Below are 17,819 nucleotides of genomic sequence, written 5' to 3' on the forward strand. Positions count from 1 at the left end.
AATTATTAGTAATAAGGCTCTGGGTTTGATTCCCAGGACTGCAAAAACAGAACAAACAAAAAAGAAAGAATATTTGGTTCATGAAAATCAGATTTTGAGCCAAGGCCCAGAACCTGGGAGGCTGAGGCAGGAGGATTCTAAGACTGGCTTGACTAGCAGCAAGATTTTCTTTTGTTCTTTTTCAAAGACAAGAGTTAATATTTTATTTTTAGTTTTTATTATAAAGAGAAAATATATACAGAATTTCAAAACAAGATGATAGGAAGTTAACAATGGTTATTATATTGCATATCATTATCTTCAAAATAGTTGCTCAGATTACCAGATACAGGCATGCAACACTGATCAAACAAGGTGAGCACTAACTATGCTCTTTAATGAACTAATAGAATTAGTCGAGGTTACCTTAGCTATCTTGTTATGTGCGTGTGTGTGTGTGTGTGTGTGTGTGTACCCATTTCCCCTTCCTGCTTTTCTCTTTTCCTAGTATACCTTTTGGATCTTATTTGCTCTTTCAGTTTCATCAAAAAACATATTTCAGTGTTTATACATCTGAGTCTGATTTATTTCACTTATGAGTATGGTCTCAAGTTGCCTCCATTTACCTATAAAAGCCTTGAGTTTATCTTTCTTCATAGCTGAGTAGTACTCCATTGTATAAAAATACCACATCTTTTTTTACTTTAAAGAGATTAAGACAAAACAGGATATAACAAAGCAGATCAGAACAGTACAATGCAAGCAACAAAGAATTTCACTAGAAGATAACTTGTAATTAACAGTAACCACCACGATGTCTCTTTCTTTGAAATAGTTGAGCATAATTTCATATACAATAGTATCAAACATAACAAAACAGTATAAAAACATTCAAGAGAATGAGAGTATCACAGGGCATTCAGAACCAAATAACAGAAAACAAACAATGGCTACTATATTATCTCATTTTCCATAGAAAATTTTTATACTTTCACACGTAATACAATCCAATAAGGTACAACATGATAGTCAATGGAAACAGAAGAGCAAGAGATGGTAGGACTTCAGAGTAAGATGGTATTATATCAGTACTGGCTAGTATAATGACTTGTTTCCCTCAAATTAGCTGTTCTTACCATCACAGTTAATAAAATCAAACAAACAAGGACAAACCCATTGCAACTAACCAATGCGATCATTATAAGGTTTCAAAATAATGTGATGGGGAATCATGATTACCATAAACTCTTATGTACTCTTACTATTTCTTTTTTTTTTTTTTGTCTTTTTCGTTTTCATTTTTTATCGGTACCGGGGATGGAACTCACGACTGCCTGCTTGCAAGGCAGGCGCTTATGCCGCTGAGCTAAATCTACAGCCCCTACTCTTACTATTTCTTATACTAGGGAAACTATACGGTATTTATACATGTGAGTTTGATTTATTTCACTTATGAGTGAAATTGCGCACATTTATTAGTAAATATCTCAATGTGATCATTATTTATAGCTCCATTGTATAAAAATACCACAACTTTTTTATCCATTCCTCAGTTGATGGACACTTAGGTTGTTTCCAAGATCTGGCGATTACAAATTGGGCTGCTATAAACATGGGTGCACATATCACTGTGGTATGATGATTTCAGTTCTTCTGGGAATACGCCCAGAAGTGGAATAGCTGGGTTGAATGGGACCTCCAATCCCAGCTTTTTGAGGAATCTCCAGACTGACCTCCACAGTGGTTGCAGCAGTCTATACTCCCACCAACAGTGCAGGAGAGTTCCTTTTTCCCCACAGCCTCTCCAGCATTTGTTGTTGGTAGTTTTCTTGATCCTGGCCATTCTTTCAGGAGTGAGACAGAATCTCAGTGTGATTTTAATTTGCATTTCTCTAATGACTAATGATGATGAACATTTTTTCATGTATTTATTTGCCATTTGTATTTCTTCATCTGAGAACTGTGTATTCATCTCAGATGCCCATTTTTGGATTGGGTCTTTGAATTTCGGGGATCTGATTTTTTTAATTCTTTGTATGTTTTAGACAGAAGTCCTTTGTCTGAGGGGCAGTTCACTAAGATTTTTTCCCAGTTTGTGGGTTTTCTTTTCACTATGCTGGAGATTTCTTTTGACATGCAGAAACTTTTGAATAAGACGTGATCCCAGTTACTGATTCTGGGAAGTAGTTCCTGTGCGGTTTGATTCCTGTTCATGAATTCTCTATCTCTCCCTGTCTTCAAGATGTTTACCTATTTTGTCTCCCAACAGATTTAGTGTTTTCTGTTTTAATATTCAGATCTTTGATCCATTTAGATTTTAATTTAGCACATAGTGATAGGCATGGGTCTAGTTTTAGTTTTCGGCATGTGGAGGGCCAGTTTTTCCAACACCATTTATTAAAGAGACTGTCATTTTTCCAGTGAACATGTTTGGCCCCTTTATCAAAGATAAGGTGGTTGAGTGTGTTTGTAGTTGTGGTTGTATCTTCTAGGCTATTCCATTGATCTTCTGATCTGTTTTTATTCCAGTTCCATGTTGATTTTATTACAGTTGCTTTGTAGTATAATTTCAAGTCTGGGATTGTGATGCCTCCTACCTTGCCTTTGCTGCTTAGAATTGCCTTTGCTATTTTAGGTCTCTTCTGATTCCAGATGAATTTTAGGAGTGATTTCTCTAGGTCTATGAGGTATGTTCATGGTTAAAAAAAAAAAATGCCACATCTTTTTTATCCATTCCTTGGTTGATGGGAATTTTTTGAAATCTTAATTTTTTTGAAATTTTAATCAATTTATATTTTGAGACCGGGTCTTACTATGTATTCCAGGCTGGCCTTGAACTCACCATGTAGCCACTTGATGCCAAACCCACAATGATCCCCCTGCTTTAGCCTCCCAAGAGCTAGGATTATAGCAATTTGCCACCATTCCCACCTTAGGGAAGCTGAGGCAGGAGGGTTGCAAATTCAAGCCTAGTGTGGGCAACGTGGCCACGTGGAACTTGCCTCAAAATAAAAAATAAAATTAAAAAGGACTGGATCTGTAGCTCTGTGCAAGGGGAGGAAGGGAGAGGAGGAGGGGGACAGGAAAGCGGGTCTCTCAGGTGGAGAAGCACAGACCACAGCTCCGTGCAAACCTCCGGCTGCAGCCGCTCTGTAAAACTGGCTGTGAACCTGAAAATTCCTCTGGGGAGCCCGACAGGCAGGCGGCCTCCTGGGAGCGTGGGGACAGTGGGGAAAGAGGCGACAGGCATGACAAGCTAAGTGCTGGCGTCTGGGTCACTTTGCTCGTGTTGATTCCGGCTGTTTTGCCTCAGATTCCCGGGTCCTCCTGTGTCCTCTCCATCTGTGCCTTCTCGGTGACTGCAGTGGCCCGCCTGGTCCTGTGTCTCAGTCTCGTCCTAGCCGGAAGGTGGCCCCAGGCTCTCGTCCCTGGTCCCCACTGGTCTCCTCCTCTGGGAGCTGGGACCTTGCCTGGTGCCCGAGTCTCTCCCAGCGCTCTGCTCTTCAGATGTCCTGGGGATGCGCCCGTCCTCACCTGAGCCAGGTTGTCTGAAGTTTCTCTGGTGAAACCAGAGAGTCTGGCCGTGGGTGCCCCTGCCCTGCCTAGGGGCGGGTAGGGGCTGAGCCCCAAACTCGAGTTCACAGCTGCTTCTCAGGGGCTCTGCCTCCAGCTTCTAGAAGTTTCTGTGCCTGCTTGGGGGACCCTGCCAGGGCCTCCACGCTCTTTTCCTCTGCGCCCCGGCTCCTGGCCCCAGTCCAGCCCTCACTTCCCCTTTCCAGCCCCTTCTGCGCCCCCCTGAGCTCCTGCACAGCGCCCGAAGCCTGTGAGTCTCACAGCCTACTTCAGGGCTCTAGGTGGGAAGAGTGGTTTCCAACTTTCTATTGGTTTACTCTAGAACTGTCTCAGAGACAACACTGAAGGCGTTTGGGTAAACAGTGGAAATCTTTCTTTGGGGAAATTAACACAGCAAAATTTGATTGCATAGCCTGACACCGTGTGTTGCAGATGTTAATATTCAATCAGAGGCAGAGCCATTTTCTTTAAGTGCATTAAGGCGACTCATTTGCAGGAGGCTGGTAATTGTCCCATTAACTCCGGCCCTTGCCGTCCCCTCCCCGCAGCGGGAGGCCCAAGGGGGCTGCTCTGCGGCACCCTCCAAGATTGCCGGATCTGTGCAAAATCCTGTTGAAGTCCGGGACCTCTACAGAGCTCCCAGAGCCCACAGGGAGGAAGCCCTTACCGGAGAGCCAGGAGTCTCCGTCTCTCAGCCACACTGGGTGTCTTAGAAAATATGGCTAATGCTTGTTGGTTTTTAATTGTGTCACAAGCTGTGTGTGTGTGTGTGTGTGTGTGTGTGTGTGTGTGTGTGAGAGAGAGAGAGAGAGAGAGAGAGAGAGAGAGAGAGAGAGAGAGAGAGAATAACTGAATTTCCCATAAGGAGAAATGATGTGAAATTTAAGTTAATTCATTTCCTCTCAAATATTTGATTTTTATTGTTATCAAATGCTTAAAAAAGTAAGCGCTCTAGCGAAAACACACGGGTGGGAAAAATCACGATGATTAAAAGACTTTGATTTTGGGGGGGATTCTGTTATGTGGTCCGCATTAGCATCAAACTCATGATCCTCCTGCCTCAGTCCCCTGAATGCCGGGGTCACAGGTGTGAGCCACCTTGCCTGGCTCTGAAGTTTTCATCTAGACTGTCCATCAAGAAACTCTGAGAAGACTCCTTCTCTGCAATCATCCTAAAGATATTGTTTAAAAATTGATTTATTGAGAAGGAAACTCACTTGTCTCTCTGTGTTGTAAATACATTTATGAGACTTCATTTGGTCCACATTTTCTTCTCTTAATTAATGGTATCTTCTCTCTCTCTTTTTTTTTGGTACTGGAGATTGAACTCACGACCATGCACCTGCAAGGCAGACACTTATGCCACTGAACTAAATCCCTGGCCCAACTTCTGTTTTTCAAAGTGAAGCTAGTTTTGTGTTTCTACTCCATTAACTTCCCACTTCACTATATGTAGGACTTAGCTTTCTTAAAGTTGGATAGGTTAACCTTGGAAGCAGCATGTGTGTCTGTCAAAAGATGAAAAGGTCAGGGGCTGGGGATTTAGCTCAGCGGCATAAGCACCTGCCTTGCAAGCAGGCAGTCATGAGTTTGATCCCTGGTACTGATAAAAAAAAATCAAAAGAGGAAAGGGTAAAAAAAATGTGGTATTCACATGCCATGGAGTACTACACTGCCATAAAGAAGGACAGACTCGACTCTTCTGGTAGGAAAATGGCTGCCCCTGGAGACCTTGAGTTAAAGTGACCTTGAGTTAAAGTGACCTTGAGTTAAAATAAATCAGACACATCAGCTTATATATCTGCCACACGGTTTCTTTTAGATGAGAAACCCAGAAGAGAAATAGATTGAAGAGCAAAGCAAAAGATAGGTAATAGAAGTAGGGACATAAATCTTTCTCCAGAGGAAAGGAGATTGAAAGATGGGGGAAGGAACAGGGAGGGGAGGGAAGACTGGATATCTTTGAATCCTGGCTCCCCTCTCAATAAATCTCTTACTCTTTGGGGCCTCAGTTTCCATCTCTGTACAATGGGATGCTAGGGGCCCACACCCTACAGGAGGGCAGGGCGGCTCTGCCAGCCCAGCATGGGAAGCCGGGAGCCCATCACCTGGCGTGGTGAGAGCGCCAGAGACGACCGTTATTTTTGAAAACTAATTAAATTTGGGAATATGAAAGAATTGTGAAATCTCAGATTCATTAAAAGCTAATGTAGGGTGAATTTCTATTATCCTAATGCTCTTCTATCATTGTATCCATATTACATTTGTTGAAAAAAATTAAAACGAGGCTATTTTTGGTGACACGTGGGTGAACTTCATTTCCAAGTTTAAAGTGCCCCACCAGCTGTCACTCCCAAGCAGGGCCGGGCGTCGGCAGGGTGACACCAGAGAGGAGATGCGGTTTGGTGACACATGACTTGGAAAAATACCCGTCACAGTGACAAATTATGATTGGAACATTACATAGGATTTTAATGATTGAGGAGAAGAAAGACTCTTCTATATTATTTCAGCAATTAACACAGTAACTGTTGTCCAAGGTCCTCGCCTGGCCCCTGGGACACTGGTGGCTGAAATCCTTACTCTGACAGGGCTCTGATTTTCTGTCATTCGATCACTGGGCCCTGCGTATTACAGCACCTGTGTTACATAGCCGCTGAGCACGACACTGGCAGTGAAAGAAGACGGAGAGGTCTAGTACACGAGATCTGTGTGTACATTGTGTATACAAAGAATCAGGGTGTTCCGGCACATCACACCGAAGCGTTTAACACAACTTGGCAGGGCTGGGGATACAGCTCTGTGGTGTAAGCCCCGCCCAGCAAGCACAAGGTCCTGAGTTCGATTCCTGGTATAAATAACTTGTTAATCTTTTGTGAGTTGATCAGTTCACATAGGCTCGCTTTTCTTTAGAAACCCCAGCTGAGACAGTGATGGTTTTTGATAGGAGAAGATGTCAGAACCGATGACTCTGAGTGATGCTCCTGTCTGTTAAAATTTTGGGTTTTGGTAAATGGCCATTCGAGCTTATTTTGTCTGGAAGAATTTATGCTGATGGTTCATGGGCGCACCCTGGTCTCGAGTCTGTTGTTTTCTAGGACGGGGTGCCCTGGCATGTGACCCCCCCAACATCCACCTGTTGGAGCTTGGGCCCCCAGGAACGCTGTTAGAAGGCAGCCTTGGGAAGCAAGTCACGGATGCTCCGTTTGATGAGATTCTGCTTTCCTTTGTCCCTGGAGGACGAAGCAGGAGGGTCTCAGAAGCAGACAGCGGCCTCCCTGCCCCACACATGGCTCTGCTGCTGCAAGGATCTCAGGCTTCCCCGCCTGAAAGGACAAATATCTGTGGGGTGAACATTCCCCAGTCTGAGCAGCGTGGCCGGACTCGGAAACAGGATGCAAGGGTTTTGTTTCATTTTTTATTTTTCTCAGTCTATGTCTGCAGGATATAGAGATCACAGTCGTCCTGGGAGGTGGCGTGGGGACACCACACATCTCAATCCCTTTCTCCTGCCGCCCAGGCCGCTTCCCGGGAGGACGCGGAGCTGGCTGAGTCAGGACCAGCAGAGTTGTCACAGGAAGGCTGGCCTTTCATCCCGTGTCAGTTCCTGCAGTGCCAGCTCAGCCCAGGCCCGAGGGCAGGCTTGCTGGTTGAGGGCAGTGACCCTCCCGGCTGTGGTGGTGACATCGGTGACAGCACCGGCAGCTCGTCTCCATGAACCCGTTCCCACTGGTCATAGAGGGCAGGCGCCTGGAAGGCAGGCGAGGGCCACGTGCGGCTTTGCGAAGTGGGCGACAATGCCCTGCCCCCGGTGACTCTGACCCTGGGTTCCTGTTGGTTTGTGACTCCGGCTGTGACGTGTGTAACACAGCACCAAGCCGCAGAGGCCCCTGATTTCCCTACACAAGGCGGCATTCTGTGTCCTGTTCCTGGGGGCTGGAGGCCCGGAGGCGCTGGTTCGCAGACTCTGCAGTGGCTGCCGCGGGCCCGGACCTCTGGGAGTCCAGCCTCATATTTTCCTTCAGATGCTTTAAACTGGCTGAAGAGGTGATAAAATCACCCAAATAGCCACAGCTCCAGCAGTGTTAATAGTATCGCTGCTGCCAGTTCTTCTTATCTTTCTGCAGATTTCTTTTTTCAAATCCATTTTATTCCAAGGATAAAAAGAAAAAAAGAAGAAAAAACTACAACAAAACTTCAAAGCCCATCAATCGGGAGCAACAGTGGGGCCTGCACTATGCATGGTCACCCCCAGGTCACTCACCCGGAGCGCAGGACGCCGCCTCCAGCGGTCCAGCGATCCCACGCAGAGCTTCCCTTCAGCGGCTCAGGGAGATCGGCGGTCTTCCTGCGGAATCTCACCTTGATTGCTGATCTTGGCCTTGGTTACTTCATGGAATGATCCCAAGTTCTAAATTATGTGTTTTTAGCACTGGGGAGCCCGCAGTGGCTGCGGCCGCGTCCCCCAAGCAGCACTGTCCGACTTGTCCAAGGGCTCCGAGCGCCGTGGGTAGGGTTCACCTTCTAAGTTTTGTTATAGTTTTGAAAAATACCCGTTTCTTTCAATATTGTCCAGTACAAATAAGACATTTTCATTGTTGCTGACAAATTGGAAGATTTCCTTAGTCTCTAATTTGAAAATTATTACTACGCTCCCTCCGGAAACTGTAACTTGAAGCCCTATTACACTCATTTCTGATTTATTCGGGTATTACTGTGGAATAATCTTATAATTTTTGCAAAATATAGCTATGACAAAATGATATTTTCTCCAGGAATTTATTATTCTCCCTCTGCAGAAAATGTAATGTTCCAAAAATCAATTTTTTCAGAGAAAAGGCGAAGATTAACATTCTTTTCTTACTTAAATCTGAAGCAGCCCACTGGGCGAGCCGGGTTCCCCAAAGGTGTAAGCAGAGGCAGCATAATTTCGGGGCCGGACCTTTGCCTGAGGAGGGCCAGGAGCGGTTACCCCACTTACCAGCTCACCGGGCACCCCGAGCCAGCGGCTCAGACCAGCGACCCTGAATTTGGGGCCTGGCACGAGGCTTTCGTGGGTCAGCAGGGAAATGAGAAAAACAAGGACAACATGAAGTGCCACAAGGCTATGTTTATTGGATCGAAAGGAATAGGTGTTTTTTGTTTTGCTTTTTTGTCTTCTTGAGTCAGGGCCTTGAGCTCACTTTATAGCTCAGACTGGTCTCAAACTCGCAAGGACCCTCCTGCCTCAGCCTTCTGAGTGCTGGGATGACGGGCGTGTGCCACCATGCCCAGCCTGTTCTGAAGACGGCTCATCTTTTGGGGATTGCAGCAGATGGGGTCTTCAGTGCTTCCCTCTGCGGCAGCCGCCGTCTGGGCAGATCCTGAGTCCTCCTCCATCCTCCATCTCAGCCCCAGAGCTGCCGGAGCTGCTGTCTCCCGCGCCCTGAGGGTGGTGACACTTGTGTTGTAGGTCAGCGTGGGGACGATGGTGGGCACGTGGTGGAGGCAGGGATGACAGCCTTGTCACCTTCTGAGCTGTGCCTGGGAGCTCCGTGGAGGCCCATGTGGCCCAAGTTCCGGCCAGGTTTCTGCTGTGGGAGTGAAGAAGGTGGTGTGTCCCAGGCTGCTGGTGAGGGTCCCTGAGTCCATGGGCCGCTGTGGTGGGGCTATGACGCGGGGGACGAGGGTCAGCAGCCCCGCAGTGCACTCTGGACAGGGATCGGGCTCAGGTGTCCTTGCTGAGGTCAGGAAAGCCAGGCCCGAGGACCAGGGCCGGGGGTGAGGTGCCTTAGACACAGGCCCTGCCGATACCTGGCCTCATTCCTCAGGGTGTACGAGCAGGAGAATGGATTCTCGGGGTTCTTGAGCCAGGGTGGGGGTCCGCCCTGCTAATTAAGCCTCTGAAGATCCGGTCACCCACCAGGGAGGACGCCCGCTTCCAGAGGAAGGATAACTTCTCCTAGCCAGGGAGCCTGGCTGCCAGCAGGATGACAGACCCAGCAGGCACATCGCCTTGGCCCGAGGGATGAAAGATTTCCAGCCCTGCATCTGAGGGTGGCCGGGAAGGCCTGCGACAGTAGCCCTGATCACCAGCGGCTGTGCAGCTCTGCTGCTTGTGCAGGACTCTGCCTGCTCATCCCAGAGACATTCGCCTCACACCCCCAGTCTTGTGTGCTTACAGTTTCCTGGCCTGATTTTCGCTCCGGGCTTAGCCTGCCTGCATGCGGCCTCAGCTGGGCAGTGGCATTCACTGCCCTTGGTTCTGGGAGCTTCTCTTGGCCCTTTCTCCCTGCCTCCTCCCATGGTCTACTCCCTTCCAGGAGCGCTCCTGTGTGTGTAGCCCCCCACCTCCCCAGTGTCAGGGAGGCAGCCTGAGAAATCAGAAGCCACAGCGTTGACCGGAAATGGGACTTCCTCTGTATCAGTCAGCGTTACCACTGCCAGGAAAAGGATCTGACCTCAGCAGTTACAGCTGAAGAAGTCTATTTTTTGCTTATGATTTCAGAGGGTCCAGTCCACAGCTGACTGATGAAGGCAGAAACAGAATGTTGGGATGGCTTGGAGGAGCAGAGCTGCTATGCCCTGGGGCAGGAAGCAGGAGAAGGGCACAGTGGAGAGGGAGCCCCGCCTCTAAGGGCACAGATGTACCTGGGCCCCTCCCGCCGGGTCCCGTCTCCTCACAGCACCTGCAGCTGTGAAGACACTGATGGGAGAATCTGCTGAGGAGCACAGCACCGTGCCGTGGTCACCTGCCAAAACCCCAGCTCTGTAACCTGGGATCCCGGGGCCACCTAGATCTAAACCATAGCAGGTGTGGCGGTGGTATATGGCCCTTCAGTAGGCCATCAGAGGAGTCTGCGTCCATCTTGATCAGGGACACTGGTCTATGATTTTTTTTTCTTGGGACATGTTTGTCTGGCTTTAGTAGGGTGTTGCTGATCTTACAGGATGTTCAGGATGGCTGGACTTGGTGGCATATCCTTATAATCCCAGCCACTCAAAGGCTGAGGCAGGAGGATAACAAGTTCAAATCCAGACTGGGCAGCTTGATGAATCCTTGTCTCTAAATTAAAAAACTAAATTAAAAAGGGCTAGGAATACCGCTTACTGAGGGTGTGTGGGGGCCTTGGGTTCTATCTTTAGGGTCTTTGTCTGACTGTCTGTCTGTCTGTCTCTGACACACACACATACCCTTCTCTGTTTGGGACAGTTTGAGAATGTTTGGCAGATGCGTTCTCCACATGTTGTAGTTAAAAAGTTGGCTCTAAAGAAGTAGAGGACAGACCAGTGGGAGAGGGGGCCGTAAGATGGGAGGTCAGAGTGCAGTCGGTAGGAAACGGGGCCGCTAAGGCTCTGCAGAGCCGAGGGTAACCGTGGCTGACAGCACTGGTCCAACATTTCACAGTAGCTAGTAGGGGGGATTCAGATATTCCCCCAACAAAGGAATGCTGTGACCCCAGATGCCAGTCACCCTGACCTTATACATAGGTATTGAAATGTCACACTGTACCCCACAGACATGTGCAATTACTATGCATGAATTAAAAATGTAAAAGAATAGCAGGTAGAATTCACCAGTGAAACCTTCAGGTCCTAGAGATTTTTGTTGGTAGACTTTTGATTGTTGGCTAAACCTTTTTTATAATTCTATTGAGAACTCTGTTTCCTCCTCCTCTTCTTTTTGAGATATGTAGTCCAGGGTGGACTTGAACTCATTAGGTAGCCCAAGCATGCCCCAAACTCACAGTGATCCTCCTGCCTCAGCCTCCCCGGTGCTGGGGTTACAGGTATGCACCACCGTGCCTGGCTTCTGTTTCTTCCTGACTCGGCTTAGGTAATGAGTGTGTTTCTAGGAAGCTGGCCCCTTTATTTAGGTTATCTAATTTGCTGGGTACATTTAATTGTCCCTAACATTCTTTGTATTTCTGTAATGTCTCCAGTTTTGATTCTGATTTCAGGATTTTTTGCTTTGTTTTGTTTTTGACAGGGTCTCACTCTGCAGCTCAGGTTGGCCTGAACTCACAATCTTCCTCCTGCCCAACGTCCAGTTGTGATGACAGGCATGTGACGCACACCAGGCCTTCCTGGGTTCAGTTTTGTAGTTGTGTTTTCTCTCCTCCTCACCTGGACAACCCAGCATGGCAGGTACGCGATCTCCTGTGTGATGCCGCCATGCACTGAGCCTGCAGCACTCACGCCTCGGGTCTGATGGCTTCTCGGTTGTTTCCTTATCACCACCTTAAGCAGACGCCACTGACCCCACAGAATAGATGGGAATTCAGCCTCACAGGTCCGGCAAGTGGCTAGGAGGTGAGAGAGTAGGAATTCCCATGCACCACTGTGCCTTGGTAAGTTTTCTTTCTTTTTTTCCCAAAACTGTCAATTTTGTTACAGTGTTCAAAAAGAAATCAATATCCTCAAAAGTTAAGTACCACTCCCAGGCTGGGAATACAGCTCAGCGGCATTAGTGCCTGCTTGGCAAATGCAAGTTCGTGAGTTTGAGTCCTGCTTTAATCAAGATCCATAAAAAGTGATACTCAGAATTTTGCCAGGTACTTAGTAGACACTGTCAGTCATAACCATAGCGAGGTGAAAAGATCCTAGGGTCCCTCCAGCCAGGACCAGGGGTACCAGGTACTCTGTGTGGGGTGTAGCCACAGACTGTGTCCTCCGTGCTTTTCTCTCAGAGTTCTCACTGTCGCACAGAGCAGGCATGACGGGGTCACCAGGGAGCACGGCCAGGCGTCACAGGGTGGCTGTGACTCCAGGAGCGCTGGGGGCACCACGTGCTTGTTTGGAGTTGATGGCTGCTCCTTTGGCAATTTATCCTTCCATTTCTTTTTTGCAGTTATGAGCTGTGCTACTGTTTCTTTTGAGTTTGTGCTTTTAAAAATTTAATGTATCAGTTTTAAAAATTTCTCATTGATAATAATGGGGCTAAAAATTTCATTTATTTTCATGTGCTCATATGTCGTTTAGGATTTGCATCATGATGATTTGAGTGAATATGTTTTTAATTTTCCACACTAGTCTAGGTTGGTGGTGCATGCCTGTGATCCCAGCACTCAAGATCCCAGCACTCACCATGAGTTCAAAGCCAACCTGGACTAGACAGAGAGAACCTGTCTCAAAAAACTAAAAATGAAAAGCCCAAAATAGAATATATACCTTAGAAGTCTCCTGACCTCCCCTGGGTGCTAGGAACCAGAATCTCTGAGGTGCCACCTAGACTCCCAAGGCTGTGACTGTCTGTGGGGCTTGGGTGGCCCTGGAGTGCTGGGCGGAGGAGCCAGGAGCTAAGCAGCTCTCGGGAGAAACGCACCTGCGTATGCAGGGGCCAAAGAGGACCTCAGGGGTCTTCCTAAAAACCACTAGGTCTCAATCCTTTTTTGAGGGGACCTTGTGCTTACCAGGCAGGCGCTGTGCTGCAGAGCTGTGCCCCTGGTCCTGAGGTCTCAGTCCTGGCAATAAACCTTGGCAAATGCAACGTCATGCATTTGAGTCCTGCTTTAATCAAGATCCATAAGAAGTGATACTCAGAATTTTGCCAGGTACTTAGTAGACACTGTCAGTCATAACCATAGCGAGGTGAAAAGATCCTAGGGTCCCTCCAGCCAGGACCAAAGTCTAGGTCTTTGGGGAAAAGCCTGCCAGGCTTTGGAGGCGCCTTAACATGTTAAATCTCACATGCCTGTCGGGGTCCCTGTTGGGGTCCGAGGTAAGTGGGCTGAGCTGCCCTGGCCCTTCTTCAGGGGAGCGGATGAGTCTGGTGAGGGGCGCATGCGGTGCTCGGTGAGGGAAGAGTAAAACCAACAGAGCCGGAGTCACGGAGCCCAGCGCGTCCTCCTGCCTGGCTGACGCCTCCGGGAGTGACCCGAGTTCAGACCAAGGGCTAGCCTGGTGAGGATCGCCCAGCCCCAGGGGCAGCGGCCCAAGCCCAGCGTGGTGGAGATGATGGTAGTGATGCAGAGGCAGGGAGATCTCTGCCCACCATGCCCTCGCGCTCACTTCTGGGCCAAAGCTTGGTCTCCAGCTCCCAGCTTCCCTTTCCCTGCCCCAGCCTGGTGCCACCTCTCCTGGAGCCGTCTCTGTTCTGTCCCTGTTCCATCCCTGTGGTCCCTGTTTCGTCCCTCACTGGTTCAGTCATTTGAGGGCAACTCCTTGGGCGGCCACCATCATTGCCCAGCACTATCAGGTGAGTGGAAGTAGAACCCCAGTCCTCCGTCTATTTTAGGATTTGCAGAGATGAATTTCTGGCTGATGGGTGACTGATCAAAGTTTCAGTCAATGAATGTGAATCAGGTGCTGCTGTGATTCGGGGCCCAGGGAGCCAGGATGAGTGGGGCTGTGCAAACTTGCCCTTGCAGAGCCCTTGGGGTTTGTGGGGAGCAGAGAGTGAGGTGGGTGCTGCAGAAGCACAGGTGGGGGACTGGGGTGCACCCCAGAAGTGGAGGCCAAGGTTGAGGGGCAAACAGACGAGGGTAGGGCACATGTCACAGGCCTGTGGCCGGGGTGGCGTGGCGCTCAGGCTGGGCCCTGGGGAAGGCAGCAGCACCAGGGCTGCAGAAACACCCCAAGCACCTCCCGCTGGCTGGGTTCTGATAAAGGGACCAGTCACACACACCTAGAGAAGCCAGGGCCTGTCACAAACAGGTGCAGAAAAATGGTCATCTTTGTGCAGGTGAAAGCTAGACCCACATCTTACCATGTTCGCACATCAAATCAAATCAGTTAAAGACGTTCAGAACCTGGAACAGACCGGCTGTGAGGAAATCAGTTGAGTGTAGGTACAAGCACGGGTGGAAGCCCTGCTATGCAGAGATAACACAAGAATCACCAGCGCGTGAGGTGGGAGAGAACTAGACTCCCACAGGCCGGGGACCCATCAGCAGAGCCAAGGGTCCACAGTCAGAGCGGGAGGGTATTCTCACCAGCTGCTCGGGGCGAGGGTGCTGGTGTCTGGGATACACAGAGAATTTGAAGAGACGAAACCCCTAAAACCAAATACCCCATCAAAACTGGGCAAGCAAAATGAGCAGACACTTCACAGAGGTGCAGATGGCCAGCAGGTACCTGGGGTGTGTCCCACACCTCTGACCACTAGAGAAACATGAGTGAAACACACTGAGATTTCCTGTGTCCCCAGAGGGGCAGCAACCGTCAGGTGCCCATGCTGGCCGGGCTGTGGGGAGCAGAGGTGCCTTGGTTGCTGGAGACAGGGGATGCACAATGATGTGGCCTCATGCAGACCAGCATAGAGATATGGACACGGAGGACAGAGAAGGCAGCTTCCTCAGGAGCTCGGATTGGCAGGCAGGTGATAAACATGAGAAACCATGAGAGAACAGAGGGGAGAGCAGAGTGGCCGTGCAGAGAAGGCTGGCTGTGGGGAGGTGAGGTATTCTCCCGGCTGCCCCGAGGATCGGTGTGCAAGCACAGCTCAATAGGAGGGGCAGATGCAGTGTGGGGATTGATGCAGCCCAGGGAGCACCAGTGCAAAGGCCCTGGGGTGGCAGCATGCTGGAGCAAGGCGTTGCGGGATAGGAACAGAGAGAGTGGGGAGAGGAAGCCAGAGTGAGAATGGCCTGTTAGGTCATGGGGAGAAGCTTGGCTTTTTCAAGACAGCTTTATGATCTGAGTATAGTGGTGCATGCCTGTAATCCTAGCCCTTGGGAGGCTAAGGCAGGAGGATGGCTGCAAGTTTGAAGGCAGTCTGGGCTACACAGTGAGCTCCAGGCCAGTGTGAACTGCATAGCAGGCCCTGCCTCAAAAAGACAAACAAAACAAAACAAAATAACAACAACAAACAAGACAGCCTCATGGAGAGGAAAGGAACACTCTGAAATGCAGCCCTTGAACACCTCAGTGGCTTTCGGGGTGCTTTGCTCAGAGCTGTCTCCACTAGCTCACCCCAGAACAGCTGATCACTCCCAGGAAATCGGCCCCTTCAGCCCTGGGGCTGCCCCTCTCCGGTTTCTCTCTGCCCCACAGACTCCTCCATTCCAAAAGTTCCACCCAAGTGGGCAGCGCGCCCTCATCAGCCACCTCCTGTTACTAAGTGTGGTGTTTCCAGGTCTTGTCTGCTTTGTGGGGGTGATGGGAGCCCCATTTCTTTCGGTGTCTAGATAGGTTTCCAATGATACTGGAGGAAACACCTGTGCGTGTGGGGGGACATTGTTTTCTTGGATGTCGAGCACCTAGGAGTAGTGTGGTCCCTCTGCATCTAACCTTCTGAGCGATGTTCCTTTATATGTATTGAATACAAGTCTGTGACAAACTATGTGATCTGCGCATGTTTTTCCTACTCCCCAAATTGTGTTTTTGCTGTTAATGGAATGCTTTGGAGACCAAAAGTTGTTAACTTGATCAAGTTCAAAATCATTTTTCTTTTGTTATTTATAGTTGTGACTTGATGTTTAAGAAGCTACTGCTCGAATCAAGGTCATGAAAGTTTACTCCTGTGTTTTCTTCTACTGGTTTTATGTTTTCTCATTCATGCAGTTAATTTTGTGTATCATGTGAGGTAGGGGCACAATGTCTTCCCTGTCTCTCCCACACCATTTTTGACAGGACCACTCTTTCCCCATTAAGATTCTTGACACTTTTGCTGAAAATCAGCTGACCATAGGTTTACTGCTGGCCTTTCACGCCTGCTGCACTGGTCTTGCTGTGTGTCCATTCTGCCTGATTACTGTTGCTGTGTAGGAAACTTTGAAATCAGAATATAGGATCCCTCCCACTCCTGCCTGTTAAGGTCTGAGTCCTCCAAAGCCCCGTGCGGTCATGGGGGAAGGGATTTTCATGGAGGTGGCTGAATCCAGAGTCTGTGGTTAATTCTTGGTCTAAGGCTGGGTTACGGGTGTGAGTGCTGCGCTCACTCTAAGGTAGACAGCCTGCAGAGGGTACAAGCGATAGTCTCATCTCCTGCTCTCTTGTTGCTTTGCTGTCTTCTGCCCTGAGTGGTTGCCCTCTGCCATGTGCCACCCTGCCGTGGAGCCAGCTGATTATGGACTGAAACCTCCACAAACCGTGAGCTAAAGAAACCTTTCCTTCCTTAACTTAAGGCATTGAATATTTTATCTCAGCCATGAGAAAAAAGTAACTAAGCCACCCCTGCAAGATTGTTTTGACTAATCAAAGTTCCTTAAACTTTAGTGTTCTTATGAATTTTAGGATCATGTTGTTAATTTCTATAACGAATCCAGCTGGAATCTGGATGGGAATTGAGTTGACTCTGTAGCTCACTTTGGGAATCGCTGGTGTCCTAACAACATGCAGACTTGATTTGTGAACACAGGAATCTTGCCTTTATTTATTTAAGTCTTCTCTGCCTTCTTTCAGCAAGCAGTATGGTTTTTCTGAAAGAAACAGGAACACTCTATTGGGTGATGAGAGAGAAGTGCTATGATTTGACTCATGTTTTCAACGAGTGACGTTTGTAGGGTTAACTGGAGGATGCAAAAGAGACCAGAAGCAGCTCGGGGAAGAGAGGACGCCCATGACAGCCATGGTGGAGACAGGGAGGAGCCACATCTGTCTCCTACTTGGAGGACGGTGCTGGCAAGACTTGTTGAAGGGTGGAAAGGTGAAAAAAAGAAAAAGCGAAGTTTGGAGCCAAGCACCTGGAAGACGGAGGTGCCATTTCCCGAGGGTGGCAGAGGCGAGGGGTGTGGGTTCCCGGCGGCAGGCACAGGGCCCTGAGTCCAGTGAGGCCAGCACGGCCAGCGCCTGGCCAGTGTGAAATGCCTGCGGGGAATTCAGCAGGGACACTGGAAAGGTGGTCAGTGTAGGAGCCCCGGGGGTCCTGGGAAGGAGCCCGTGAGGGGAGAGTCGGGGTGTGGTTCTCTGCAGAGGGATGCTGGTGGGGACGCTGGCTGGTGAGGAGGAAGAGGACTCAGGGGTGACCCTCAGGAGCCCATGCCAGTGTCCGGCTGCATTGCAGAGTAAGGGCTGAGTGAGCTCTGATCCCCGGATCTGCGCCTGTGACATCCTAGCGGCCTTCGGGAAACCTGTGTCTGTGGGGAGGCGGGGGGGGGGGAGCGTGCGGAGCAGATCTGAAGGAGGAAACTGAGGGACAGGAGGACAGTGCCTTCTCCCCATGGAGATCTCTCAGGGGTGCAGAGGGACCCGCTGTCAACAGAGGCTGCAGGACACCGAGCAGCTTCTGTCCTGACAAAATCTCAAACCTGTACAAGGAAAACAGCTGACTCCAACCCACACACACATGCACACACACATGCACACACACGCACACACACATGCACACACACGCACACACACATGCA

The 17,819-nt window shown here is 49.1% G+C and overlaps 1 long non-coding RNA gene across 4 annotated transcripts in view; it reads left to right on the plus strand.

The window, feature by feature from the left end:
- The window catches only part of LOC134473493 (uncharacterized), a 31,361-nt gene extending 18,351 nt beyond the window's left edge, over positions 1 to 13,010 (plus strand). The window contains exons 5-7 of one of the 4 annotated variants that reach the window (XR_010043775.1): positions 11,522 to 11,679; positions 11,782 to 11,882; positions 12,565 to 13,010. This is a non-coding gene — a long non-coding RNA (uncharacterized LOC134473493). Of the gene's footprint in view, positions 1 to 2,614; positions 2,667 to 3,292; positions 4,343 to 11,521; positions 11,680 to 11,781; positions 11,883 to 12,564 lie in introns of those variants that run through there. The other 3 variants (XR_010043782.1, XR_010043743.1, XR_010043754.1) reach the window with 3 other exon arrangements.
- Positions 13,011 to 17,819: the final 4,809 nt, after the last annotated feature.

This window comes from Cavia porcellus, unplaced genomic scaffold, assembly GCF_034190915.1.
Source record: "Cavia porcellus strain 051 isolate PalLab524CR breed Dunkin Hartley unplaced genomic scaffold, mCavPor4.1 scaffold_1, whole genome shotgun sequence".
In the NCBI taxonomy this organism is placed as follows: Eukaryota; Metazoa; Chordata; class Mammalia; order Rodentia; family Caviidae; genus Cavia; species Cavia porcellus.